Below are 365 nucleotides of genomic sequence, written 5' to 3'. Positions count from 1 at the left end.
AGGGGTCTCCCCCCAGCCTCATCCCCCCCCACCTGCTCCAGGCACCTCCCTGCCCTCAGTTCCCCCCCATCCTGTCCCCATATGTCCCCACCAAGCCCCATGTGTCCCCTTCCCCCTCACCTCCAGGGAGGGACAATAAGCCCAGCCTGGGGTGGGGGGCTGTGGGGAGGGGTCTCCCCCCAGCCTCATCCCCCCCCACCTGCTCCAGGCACCTCCCTGCCCTCAGTTCCCCCCCATCCTGTCCCCATATGTCCCCACCAAGCCCCATGTGTCCCCTTCCCCCTCACCTCCAGGGAGGGACAATAAGCCCAGCCTGGGGTGGGGGGCTGTGGGGTGGCTCTGGGTGTCTGTGTGTCCCCCCCCAC

Source organism: Mesitornis unicolor, unplaced genomic scaffold (genome assembly GCF_000695765.1).
Source record: "Mesitornis unicolor isolate BGI_N332 unplaced genomic scaffold, ASM69576v1 scaffold32742, whole genome shotgun sequence".
NCBI classification, from domain to species: Eukaryota; Metazoa; Chordata; class Aves; order Mesitornithiformes; family Mesitornithidae; genus Mesitornis; species Mesitornis unicolor.
This window is presented reverse-complemented; position numbering follows the sequence as displayed.